The 12,500-nt window shown below is 43.9% G+C and overlaps 1 protein-coding gene and 1 long non-coding RNA gene across 4 annotated transcripts in view; one reads left to right on the top strand and one right to left on the bottom strand.

Moving 5' to 3' along the window:
• fam189a1 (family with sequence similarity 189 member A1) overlaps positions 1-12,500 on the top strand; it is a 300,434-nt gene that overhangs the window by 282,757 nt on the left and 5,177 nt on the right. The window lies entirely within an intron of this gene.
• LOC134439748 (uncharacterized) lies at positions 966-4,368 on the bottom strand. 3 transcript variants are annotated; one of them, XR_010032834.1, is made up of 5 exons: positions 3,842-4,368; positions 2,094-2,386; positions 1,794-1,887; positions 1,266-1,343; positions 966-1,161 (listed from the first exon to the last, which is right to left on the bottom strand). It is a non-coding gene; the product is annotated as an uncharacterized LOC134439748 (long non-coding RNA). The 3 variants fall into 3 exon arrangements; XR_010032833.1 differs by lacking the exon at positions 3,842-4,368 and having other exon boundaries at positions 2,094-2,191; positions 2,297-3,089; XR_010032832.1 differs by lacking the exon at positions 3,842-4,368 and having other exon boundaries at positions 2,094-3,089.

Raw genomic sequence — 12,500 nt, 5'->3', positions numbered from 1 at the left:
TATGCAGTGATGTATAGGCTACAGTAGCCTACTCAGGTCACAAATGTACAACTCAGAAACAAACACGCATCTCTCTCCCAAGCGGCGTTTCCGATTGTCTCCCACGTCCTAACACTGGCCGTCAGAGCAATGAAGAAATCTTAATACTCAACAATGCGATGCGACACAGAAAAGATGGGCGGCTCTCCGTGCATAGTGACTAAAAGTTAGCATCAACTTTGAAAAAGGGTCAAGTCACCATCAGAAGAAAACGGCCGTCTTGTAAAACATGTGTTTGAGTGAAACGGTAGACGGTAGGGACTTTGCGAGGCTATTTATTTAATGCCTACATATAACGTGACCCAAAATGTATCTAAGCTGCACGTTGCAATATAGCCAAGTATTCGAGAAAACCTGATGCAGCCAGAGTCCAACAACTTCAATGCACCAGAAGTGAATTCGCCTTCTAGTTGGGTGCGTGCGTCACGTGTATTTAATAGAATATATGCGCATGTACAATACAGCTACCTTATTACCTGGAATATTTTTGAGGGCTGATATTACAAAAAGCTAGTAGGTAATTTTACTTTTCTTTTCTCTACCTACCATTCAACCATGAGTGGTTGGCTCTGTCCACCCACCAGTTTGAACTAAATAACTAAGATTTTTTTGTATTTTTTTTTTTTGAAAAGGGGAAAGGGGAAAGGGGAAAATAAGTTCAAAAATGTAAATAATAATAATTTAAAAAAAAACGGATTTCATAGGCCCCTACGACAGGTTAGGTTTGGGAAGGGCACAATTCATAAAACTCAGAAACATACAATGCTTTTCCAAAAAAAGGGTTCTATGTTCCCCGCTGCATCCAAGTAGACTGCTGCCACATTGCTAAGAGCAGGTTGTTATTACACCTCTGACAGGTTAGGTTTAAGGATAGTTTTAGTCAGGGCACATACAAAAATGGATTTCAGTAAAAGTTGTCAATTCATAGTAAATATGAAAGTAAGAGGAAAAATAGTACAGGTACAGCATTTTAGTGCAGACTATACAGGTATGTACAATATTATAAACATTGCTGTTGATTATGTTCTTCAGCCGCCAATCATGCCAGCAGGGTCTACTGAAGGTCTCTGGTCACTGCTTCCTCGTCATACTGCAACAGGCACTCAGTCTCACTTCTGGGAGCTGTAGAAACAACAAATAAATAAATACTTCGTCATGCACCTCATATCGACATAGCAAATATATCAATAAGCAAGACATATTGAGCCCAACAGGGATAATCTTACACTATATCAGTTTTCTGTGGTCTCTTGTAAGATTGCCCATCACCATCCTGCAGGACACTACCGTCTCCCTGCCAGGATCTGTAGGATGTAAGAAAATAAAATCAAAACATAGCAATGCACAGCATTGACAACTTATCTATAAAGTAGCACAAGTCATATTGACAATGTAGGACAGGGGTGGGGAACCTATGTCTCTAGGGCCGTTTGCGACCCTTGAGGCTGTTTTATCCGGCCCCCGATATAATTTTAATGCAATTCCATCTTCACATGAAATATGACATATTTTGTAAAGGAATCTTAGAAAATACATTAGCAATACAATTAAGTTATATTCAGGGAACCTGAAGAAGTTGGCGTTTGTTTAAATGTGGCTGCCTTCAATATAGGCCTAAAGTGAAAGGGAAAATCCTGGTTTGTGTTCATAGTACGGCCCTTGGAGGACTTTTATGGCCCCTCGGATGAATTTGAAGTGGCCATTCGAATGAGAAAGGTTCCCCAACCCTGACGTAGGCTATAGGTTAAGCTTACCCTCTTTCACGCTACTGTGCCCATTTCGGGTTGACCTCCACACGCGTCTGTAGCACAGCACACAGGATTGCAGGACACAGCATCCTGCAGGACACTGCAAAAAACAAGGGGAACGAATAAATGACCTGTCCAGTTCTATAAAAAAGAAAAGAAATTTGATGCACTGCCAGAGCTGTGGTAAAAGTAACCTTGGTTGTATAATCTAGGACTAGGGTGTGTGTGAGTGTGTGGTAAATCCAGTGTTCACATTATTCAGATATGAGAATTAATTCATTAATTTTAACTGATATCACCACATACCGATATCAGTGCCATTTCACCCTGCCAAGACACTGGACCTTCTATGATCAGGGCGTCCTCGTCATACTGCAGCAGGCACCCTGTTGTTTCTACAGCTCCTAGAAGAGAGACAAATAAATTAAATACTTCGCCATGCATCTCATATTGACATAGCTAATGTATCAATGAGCAAGTCATATTGGTCACAAAGAAGTTAATCTTACATTCTTTCAGTCTTCTATGGCAAGACTGCTCCTCATAAGAGCTGTTAGGCCTTCAAGTGACTCGTCTTCGCCATATTATGAGACAGCAGCCTGTGAAAACATGGTAAACAGAATAACCCATTAACCTTGGGTCCTAATATAATACATGGACATAAACTAGCCTACATTATTTAGACAATGTCAGTAGACCTCCACGTGAAACAATAAGAAAAAGTGACCATGCATAATTTCAATTTCTTGAAGAGGCCAGCTACACTTATTTGTGCAACAAGTGCTGTTTTGAGGACCCATACGTTTTAAGGACATGCTGCCTACTGTTGCAAATGCCAGGGTATTTCACATTGATTTCGGGGTGGCGTGCTCTATGCCAGTGTTTCCCAACCTTTTTTTGTCTTAAGTACCCCCTAAGCCTTTTCTCATACCACAAGTACCCCCTGACTCATGCTTTATATCCCAATGTGACTATGCTCCATACATGTTTTCATTTTTCCAAGTACCCCCTGCAGGGTGCTCGCGTACCCCTAGTGGTACACGTACCCCTGGTTGGGAAAGACTGCTCTATGCAACACTTATTTGTGCAACAAGTGCTGTTTTGAGGGCCCATACTTTTTAAGGACAGGTTGCCTACTGTTGCAAATGCCAGGGTATTTCACATTGATTTCCAAACTATTTATTTCCTAACTACAGGGACGTTAGTCGATACATAGTAATGACGCTACGACCAAGCTACTAGGGAATGTAATTAAACTAGTCGCTTCGCTACTGCCCAGCACTGAAAACCAACATACCCAGACGGCACACAAATCTTGCCAACGTCGCCTAGATGCATTTTTGCCGCTGTAAAATACATTGGCAAGACGTCCAAGCGTTAGTTCATCAGCGAAATGCCGGGCAGACGTGAAAAATGAGCAGTGCCCAGCAACTAGTTGATGAGCTAACGCAATAGCATGCTAACGGTAGCCTTTGTCAATCTTAAGCGCTGGGAGATGGTCACTCCCATGTAAGATCACTCCCGGACGTGTAGTCCCAGGTGACCCTATCAATCCCAGGCGTTCTATCCCACCCGATTACATTTCTCGTATTATCATACACTACCACATACAAGCAATTTAGGGTTAGGTTTAGGATTAAGGTAAGGGTTAGGTTTAGGGTACGTAACAAAAAACTAACATCAAAAAGATAACTAGCTCGGTGGGCTCGATAGTCTGGCTAGTGGGAGCGAACCGACTGGGGATCGAACCGCGCTGGGAGCGACAAACTGGGAATCATCTTTAGGCAGGGGAAAGGCAATTGAGAACGAGCAATGTCAAACAACTTACCATCAACAAGTATACTTAACATATTCACCGTTTCACTACTGCATTTTGTCATTACGATGCTCGCAAGTTATCAGAATTGACTAGCGTACAGCAGCAACAAGAGTAGTCACATTCATTGAGGGGACTTGTGCTACAACTTAGCAATGGCGGATCTGTGTTCAGAGGAGCTATTCAATCGCTCTTGAGTACTGAAACTTTAAACCACAGTTGAGTAAAATTTACTTACATGTATGTGAAGCCCATTTTCCGTTGGTATGTGAGGAACTTTCCCCCATGTCGCCAAGAAACTTGTAACAGTGAAACCACACAGACAGCGCGTGGTTTTGTTCAGATAGGTCGGTGTTGTTGACCGCGGTAGATGGCTTCTTTGTGGCTTGTGTGTGGAATTCGCATTGTGCGAATTAGTTGTACTGCCACCTAAAGGCTTGGTGTAGAACTAATTTAACCAGAGACAGTCTGTTTTGAACTTCCTTGAACAATCCTTGCTTTAGTTCAGAATAATTTAAAAACCAGAGTGGCCAAGCACATTGATGTTTTTCCTCAAAAGCAGGGGTGAGGAACCTTTTTAATTCAAAGGGTCACTTCAAAATGTAGGCTATGTCCAAGAAAGATCATTCAGATGTTTCTATTCTGATTTCTATTCGGTTCATTTAAATGTTTATAGCACCGATCGGATTGTTCGATCAACTTCATTTCTGAGCTTATAGTATCATAATAAAATGTACTGACAGCAGAGCTGTGGCTAGAAGAAAGGTTTAATGCAGGGGTGGGGAACCTTTTTTCATTCGAAGGGCCACTTCAAATTCCTACCATGGTCATAAAATCCTCCGGGGGCCGTACTATGAACACAAATCAGGATTTCCCCATGAAATTTAGGCATATATAGACACCTTTAGGCCTATATAGACATATAGACACCTTTAAAGGTAGACACATTTAAAACAGTCCCCACCTTTTCTAGGTCCCCTGAATATAGGCCTAACTTAATTGCATTGGAAATGTAATTTCTAAGATTCCTTTAGGCCTGCAAAATATGTCATAGGCCTATTTCATGTGAAGTTGCAAAACATTATAATGATATCAGGGGCCGGATAAAACGGCCTCAAGGGCCCTCGAGACATAGGTTCACTACCCCTGGTTTAATGGTTAGTGATTCTGAAAAACACCACTGGGCAGCGTGAACAAACATACATACAGACACACACACACACACACACACACACACACACACACACCACACCACACACACACACACACACACACACACACACACACACATTTTAGTAAAAGGCCAAAAAATGCCCTAGGGCCCCCAACAATCCCGTTGCCTAGGGACCCCAAAATCCTAGAAACAGGCCTGCCGACCCCCCACTCCCTCCCACCCACCTGACCTCACCCCACCCCACCCCACTTGAAATTGACTGTAGCAGCTCCCGACCTGATCACTGGCATTTACATATTAAAGGCTCTCCTAAGAAGGGGATGGGAGGGGGGCATGGGGGAGCCGCAAATGCTGTGGCTTGAGGTATGAGGCAGTTTAAAGGGCTCTGCATACTTCACGTGCGCACTTTGTCGCGAGTGGCGCGAGAACCATTAATGACGTCATCACTTGCGACAGACTATTCATACTTCAAAAGCGCCTTGCTCGCATTGTCGGAAGTGCCCTCTGCTGTTCATGAGAGAAACGGCAGTATTTTTCGCAACTCGCAGCGTGAGTTCTACTGATGTATAAAATAGAAAGCCAAACACGGCTGCTGTAGGGCTACTGAACGTCTGACTTGTGACTTACCACATTGAAACATATATTTTTTGTTGTAGCCTACATTGCCAGATAATTCCAAGACCATGTGAGAGCATTGTTCTGGCGGCAGAATTTATAAATAGATCGCCGAACACTAACGTGCTTCTGAACAAAGTAAACAATTGTTTCACTGAACAACATTTAAGAGAGAAGATAAAATAACTTTCTGACATTTTATTATCCTCAAAATGATGCAGGATCCATTCTGTAGTAGCCTACAGTAGTTGTAGCCTCTCTTCGCAACTCCTGCTTTGTCTGCCTATCTGCGTGGTCGCTGGTGGCGCACGACAAGTTAGAAAAATCCTCGTGTGCACGACGTGGCGACACGCGCCGAATTTTGAGCTTACGACGGGGGGCGTGTCGAAATTTTAGGTCACGTGACGGCGCGCGCCATCGTCGTGAGTGAAGTATGAAGGAGACTAGCACCACTCACGACTAGTATGAATCCCCCTTAAGGTGCAAAACTCATCCACATATTCCTCTTTTCATGCAGTGCTCTCTCTCTCTCTCTCTCTCTCTCTCTCTCTCTCTCTCTCTCTCTCTCTCTCTCTCTCTCTCTCTCTCTCTCTCACACATTTGTCATATTGCCCGGCCCAGAGCTCAGGATGTTGTTTTTAATATATATATATATTTCATCAGCCAATACATTTCCTCTAAAAGTTGAATACAACATACCGTACGGTAGCTAAACAAGTAATTCATTTCACCATTGGCACTTTCATTATCTCCGCGGATAGTAGTACAAACACTTTGCTGCAGAAGTGTTGTTTCATCATTAAGCCATTGATGCCTAAAGCACCTGCAAAAAATGCCTGCTGAATGCAAGGAGCCCTTGTTGGGAAAGTTGCCCTCAGCCTATAAAAACCTAAATATATTTGCCTCTGATGCACATAATAACATGAAATCAGTTGCATTTAAACCCGAAGGCCCTTATTTTCCATTAGAATGAGTTCATTCAGCTGTAACATACCTACATTTTTATTAAAAAAGCTAAACTCTGAATGCAGTGTAGAGTTCGCTCCAGGCACCAAAGGTCAAACAACATATACGAGTCATTAGGCTAAAAGTATTAAGTGTTGTGTTCTTGTCATAGAAACGAGGACAAGTAATCTCGCGTACAGACAGTGGCGGCTCTACCCATGTGGGGGCCCTAGGTGAAATATAGACATGGGGCCCTTTTGAGTTATTTTTGCAGGTATTTACCATAACAGGGTTGACTATTGGGGGCCCCTTCAGTGCAGCTGTTTTGATGGGGCCCTAGGCCAGTGTTTCCCAACCAGGGGTACGTGTACCACTAGGGGTACACGAGCACACCTCAGGGGATATGCGGAAAAATGTAATAATAGCAAATATATGGGCAGTCATGGGTGAGCGGTTAGGGCGTCAGACTTGCATCCCAGAGGTTGCCGGTTCGACTCCCGACCCGCCAGGTTGGTGGGGGGAGTAATCAACCAGTGCTCTCCCCCATCCTCCTCCATGACTGAGGTACCCTGAGCATGGTACCGTCCCACCGCACTGCTTCCCATGGGGCGCCACAGAGGGCTGCCTGCTTGCACGGGTGAGGCATAAATGCAATTTCGTAGTGTGCTGTGGAGTGCTGTGTCACAATGACAAATGGGAGTTGGAGTATCCCAATGGGCTTTCACCTTCTTTCATTTTCTTTCATATATTGAGTGTAGTCATATTGGGATAGAGGAACAGAGCATGTGTGAAGGCGATGGGGTACTCAATATATGACAAAATGGCTTAGGGGGTACGCAGGACAAAAAAGGTTGGGAAACACTGCCCTAGGCAGTTGCCTGCTTTGATTCAAAACAAATCGCTGCGTTGTGATTGGTTTTGCCTGACTCAGGGCACAGCGTTCAAACGTTCTCAGATCCGAGGCCAGACCTAATCGCTAGCTGAAAAACTTTGGCGTCCAGCGGGTGGCGCTGGTTTACCAGGCTATTGGCTTGCAGCTCGTCTTGATAAAGAGTCATGAGCCTTTCTGCTGCCTTCCTGCACACAGGGCCGGATTAACGCACAGGCTAGATATGGCTGCAGCCTAGGGCCCCCCACCACAGGCTAGATATGGCTGCAGCCTAGGGGCCCCCCACCACAGGCTAGATATGGCTGCAGCCTAGGGGCCCCCACCACAGGCTAGATATGGCTGCAGCCTAGGGCCCCCCCACCACAGGCTAGATATGGCAGCAGCCTAGGGGCCCCCACCACAGGCTAGATATGGCAGCAGCCTAGGGGCCCCTACAGGCTAGATATGGCTGCAGCCTAGGGCCCCACCACAGGCTAGATATGGCTGCAACCTAGGGGGCCCCACCTGTCAGGGGTCCCCTGATTGGCCAAAACTGACAAATTGCAGAATTGTGATAAGCTGCAATATTGAAAAATGCATCTGTCATGTTGATTACAGTTGGTAGACATGTTATATATTCATTCCTAGCTCATAATTATGACACTGTCTATGTAAAATTGTCACAAAATTTGCCTTCCAGGGAGGCCCACACAACAACCGGTAGCCTGGGGCCCCAGGCCATCTTAATCCGGCCCTGCACTGCACATCTAGTCCACTGTAATCCGTTTCGATTTACTTTGATTGCTTTTGCCTGTGCAGTGCGCTCGCTTGAGGATCGTTGAACCAGCCTAATGCAAAGTCCCTCAACCCTGACCGCAGCAAACAGCCGTTCCTTGCCTGTGATGAATGAAAATGCACTTTACCCCGCTCGCTTACTTACAAAAAGCCGCATTTATGTACAAATCGGCTTGGAAACAACAAAAGGCAAATTAAGAAAGGGAGTCTTTTCTTCTCTGTTGTGCTGTTTGGAATGCTTGTCAAGTTTCATTGCGAACATTGAGGTCAGTGGAGTGGGGAAATGAAAAATACAAAGTGCATAAATGTAGCTTTTGTTTTGTGTGTGTGTGTGTGTGTGTGTGTGTGTGTGTGTGTGTGTGTGTGTGTGTGTGTGTGTGTGTGTGTGTGTGTGTGTGTGTGTGTGTGTGTGTGTGTGTCTGTGTGTGTGTCTGTGTGTGTGAATAGCTTTACAGACACATTACAAAAACAACTGTCTTTGTCCATGTTACACAGCCATATGCTTCAACTGATATATGGATTTCATACAGCTAATATAATACTGTGGGGCAGCCGTGGACTAGGGGTTAGGGAGTTGTTGTTTCACTCTGGGGGTTGTAGGTTCGAATCCCACCTGACCTCTCTCCACACCTCCATCCATGACTGAAGTGCCCTTGAGCAAGGCCCCTAACCTCCGATTGCTCCAGGGACTGTAACCAATAGTCTGGAAAAAAAGTCTGTAAGTCGCTTTGGATAAAAGCATCAGCTAAAAGTGTTTAAAAAATAATATATAAACTGTCATCTGCCCTCCCACATCAGAAGAGGATATAACCTATTACCTCGAGTTGAGTAGTAGGGCAACTTACCTTTTTACGTTTAACTGACTAGCAATGTTTTACAGTGTGAAAAAAGTGAAAAAGTGAAAAAGTGAAAGCCCATTGGGAAACTCCAACTCCCATTGTCATTGTGACACAGCACTCCACAGCACACAAGTGAACACTGCACACAACGAAATTGCATTTATGCCTCACCCGTGCAAGGGGGCAGCCCTCAGTGGCGCCCCATGGGGAGCAGTGCGGTGGGACGGTACCATGCTCAGGGTACCACAGTCGTGGAGGAGGATGGGGGGGAGAGCACTGGTTGATTACTCCCCCCACCAACCTGGCGGGTCGGGAGTTGAACTGGCAACCTCTGGGATGCAAGTCTGACGCCCTAACCGCTCACCCATGACTGCCCAGTGTGCTGCTGCTTCATGTTATCTGGGACCTATAGGGCAAGGGTTCCCAACCTTTTCCAACTTGGGGCCCACCCGTAATTGTCACAAATGTTCGGGGCCCACCTCTGACCTATTTACAAATTAAACTCAAATAAATCAATAGCAACACACACCAAAAAATATGTTTATAATTTTTAGAAAATTATTTCAAGGCCCACTTGGAATACCGTCAGGGCCCACCAGTGGGCCCCCCGGCCCATAGGTTGAAAATCACTGCCTATATGGAATTATCATCTGACATACATTCTTTCCGATTGCCATGCTCATAAAATACAGCACAACGGTGTGTGGGTGTCATCTTGCCCTCTTTGCACATTCAGTACAGGGCCGGAGCTATAGAGGGGGCAAATGGGGCATTTGCCCCTGGGCCTAGGGCCCTCTCGTATTGTTGTTGGGGGCCCTATTGTGAGGTGGAGGAGACGCGCTCACACTATCGCCTAATAATTACAGCAATACAGTTCTTAACTGGGCTGCTGGAATCCCACATAAAAAATACATGAGTAAATGAAGCGAAGGACAGAACTCTTCAGATTTTTCTTTTGTTTATTCGCTTCATTCACAGGGGCCCTATTGTGACCATTGTGACCATATATGGCCTTATGGTGGGACCTATCAGTGTTTTGCCCTTGGGCCCTGTGTGTGATTGTTCCACCCCTGATACACTGTATCAGGGGTCAGGAACCTTTTTGGTGGAGAGAGCCACATTTTTAAAAAGAAATTTTCACAAGAGCCATACCATTTTAAAAACACTGAATACAATTAAAAGCATGTAGGCCCTATTTCAATTAATCCCAACAATTTTAGAGAGTACTGTCAAGTTATTGCTTTTATTGATTACAGGTAAGTATAGGATTACTAACTGTCAAATTCATTATGGCGAGGTCTGGGAAAATGTTGTATTTCTTAGATGTAATTTCCTGCATTTTAACACTTTTTAACCTCCCTTGTCCCGTTTCAACTCAATATGGAATCCGTAATTAAGCGGGCTTGCGGAGCAAGGCCCGTTTATAGTAATCTCTAAGTCCTGTTTCTTATTATTATTGGTCTTGTGCAGGGCAGCAGTAAAATAGAAAATGGATCTCCTCCTAGGCCTTTCGAGATAGAGACACCGTTCAAACACTAAAACGACCGGCTCGGCTTGGAGATCGCGTATAGTTATAGGCTTCTCCGTGTCTCTTGTCGTTTTCCCGTTTTTGGCGATTTTGTTAAAGCCTGGGTCCCCATTGGAAACAGTGGTGGAACCTCCATGAACCAAGGTTCCGCCACTCTAGAGATTAGAGTGTAGGAGGCTTTTTCGGTCATAAAACATCAACACTTTCACCTAGAAGTTTAGTTGACGTGTGTTAGCGAGCTCTATGGGATGTCTCCAAATTGTCAAAGTTTCATCTCCCAAATCCCAATACTTTTTAAATGGCAGGTTTGTAAAAAAAACAGGCCTGGCTCTATGGAGAATCCCAGTCTTTCGAAAAGGGCATTTTTCAAGAGATCAGCGCATGTCCCACACGGAGGTCCATTTGTGCCTGAAAAATTTAACCTATAAACTTCATTCAAAGACTGTTAGAGAGATCACAAGCATGACTCCGATCTGTGAAAAGGACACGTGCCAACTCCTTTTTAGTTTTTTTACAACGATGTTGTAAAGACAAAAAAAACTCATTCTCATTTTCTCCCCAGTTTAGAGCTCAATACTAAATGTCTTTCAGTCAATCACAGAAGGTGCAGCCAATGAAGTGTTCCATTTCAACTGTCACTGTCTCAAGATTCCATTCTTAACGAGCAGGTGCGAGCAAGCATTCTAGAAGTGTATTGTTCAGCTCTGCAATGCAATGTAATATAGTCTTGCTGGACTATGCATGACAACTAGCTGCTTGACTTAGTGGTAATGCATGCTGCTTTATTAGAGATATGGGGGTGGAGGGTTCAAATCCCACCCGAAGCCATGTTGATTTTCTAAATTATATCATATGCAGTGTTCCTTGGCCGACTTAAAATGCCATGTATATCATTTAGTATGGAAGGCAAATGTGCTGAATTACAGATATTGAGGTTGGGGGTTCAAAACCTAGTCAAAGCCATGTTGATTTTCAAAATTATATCATATGCAGTGTTCCTTGGCCAACTTAAAATGCCATGTATATCATTTAGTATGCATGGCAAATGTGCTGAATTACAGATATGAAGGTTGGGGGTTCGAATCCCAGTCAAAGCCATGTTGATTTTCAAAATTATATCATATGCAGTGTTCCTTGGACAACTTAAAATGCCATGTATGTCATTTAGTATGAATGGCAAATGTGCTGAATTAGGGATATGGGGGTTGGAGGTTCGAACCCCAGTCAAAGCCATGTTGATTTTCAAAATGATATCATATGCAGCGTTTCTTAGCCAACTTCAAATATCATGTACAGTATTGTATGTCATTTAATATCAATCGCAAAGGGGCTGGATTACAGATATGGAGGTTGTGAGTTCGAATCCCGCTCGAAGCCATGTTGATTTTCAAAATTATATCATATGCAGTGTTCCTTAGCCAACTTAAAATACCATGTATGTCATTTAGTATATCCCCAAAACGCAGAGCTACAACACTTTCAAGATGGCTGAATCCAAGATGGCTGAATTGTTTGGCCCATAACTTCTGACTGGGTGGATGGAGTTTTTCCAAGATTTCTTTTAGCTTTGTTTTCTCAATAGTACTTTGTTTCATCTCTGCCCCAAAAGGCAAGCCCGCTTCCAGCATTTTCTGTGAGAATGCATTTCTAGTTTTATTTATAAATATAGGACAATTCCATATTTCAAGGCAACCCTAGATAAGTAAGAGCCATACAGTTCCTAAAAGAGCCACATGTGGCTCTAGAGCAGTGATTCTGCTAGTGGTCCACGACAGAGCTCAGGTGGTCTGCGAGGGGATTTCTACTTTTCTAAGACAAGCTAGCAGTTGGCTATATTTGTAACATTATTACAAAGCTAAACATAGCTGAAGTGTTATTTTTACCACAATAAGACATGCTTCTAATGTGAATAAAAAGATGATCTGCAAGAGAATTAGCAGTGTCAAATTATCACCCGTCAACTATGAATTCAGTTGACAGGTGGTCCCTGAACATTTTTGGAGGGACAAAGTGGTCCTCGGTCTGAAAAAGTTCAAGAAACACTGCTCTAGAGCCATAGGTTCCTGACCCCTGATACACTGTGTCATGGGGGCTGATAAGATATAAGCCTTCTGGTTGTAAACATGAAAAGAG

This window comes from Engraulis encrasicolus, chromosome 23 (genome assembly GCF_034702125.1).
Source record: "Engraulis encrasicolus isolate BLACKSEA-1 chromosome 23, IST_EnEncr_1.0, whole genome shotgun sequence".
Lineage (NCBI taxonomy): Eukaryota > Metazoa > Chordata > Actinopteri > Clupeiformes > Engraulidae > Engraulis > Engraulis encrasicolus.
Note: the sequence above shows the minus strand (reverse complement) of the source record. Positions and strands in the feature narration are given on the sequence as shown.